General features: G+C 41.8%; 1 pseudogene; it reads right to left on the bottom strand.

The window, feature by feature from the left end:
* Nucleotides 1-4: 4 nt before the first annotated feature.
* The window catches only part of LOC107574694 (heat shock protein beta-2 pseudogene), a 2,308-nt pseudogene continuing 1,561 nt past the window's right edge, over nt 5-751 (bottom strand).

Genomic DNA, 751 nt, shown 5'->3' with positions numbered 1-751 from the left:
GTATCCTTTCGTGTGAGAGAGACACCTGCACCAGCAGCGGATCCACACCCATTGGTAAGATGTATGTGCGGGTAAACTCACGACTCACAAAGCCATGCTGGTCCATTCTCTGAGCGTGCCGCCCAGTCACCTCCAACAGGTTGTCCACTGTTCGCACACTGATCTCATCCGGAGTGAACTGGCACACGTCCAGCAAAACTCGATACCAATCATCTTCACTTTCTACCTGAGAGAAGCCCCGCTCGAGCTGCTTGTTGATGCGGGGACGAATGTAGTAACCGTGGTACAGGACAGGGGTCAAAAGGTCCTTGGGACTCAGTGCTGAGTAAAAAAATAGATCATAATCTCAGTTAATCATACTCTCACAATGCGTCCAGTGGCATGTCATTTGTCTCTCCATAATGAAATTGGAAACAACACAATATAAACATTTTATGATTATGCTGCATTCTATTCAGCTTGGTATATCAAAATGTCCTCCTTCCTGCTTGGAAAAGTGTAAGTGAATACCAATTGCAGTCAGACTTTGAACTTGGAAACAAGCAGGCGTATGATGTTGCGAAAATCCTTTAATAAAGTTTAAAGTCCTAAGTTCTAAATAAAAAGTACTCTTTGTGTTTCTTTTGGTTTCATCCAGTTTTGAAAAGCTGAAGTGTAAATGTATATGAATACATTGATGATTCTCTTTCTTTTGGGCCTTATGCTTAGTACCTTGTGAAAAAATTAAAGTCGAAACTGGGCCTTTTTTTTT

This window comes from Sinocyclocheilus grahami, unplaced genomic scaffold (genome assembly GCF_001515645.1).
Source record: "Sinocyclocheilus grahami isolate Dianchi unplaced genomic scaffold, SAMN03320097.WGS_v1.1 scaffold2312.1, whole genome shotgun sequence".
Lineage (NCBI taxonomy): Eukaryota > Metazoa > Chordata > Actinopteri > Cypriniformes > Cyprinidae > Sinocyclocheilus > Sinocyclocheilus grahami.
The sequence above is the reverse complement of the archived record's forward strand: the minus strand, read 5'-3'. Positions and strand labels throughout refer to the sequence as shown.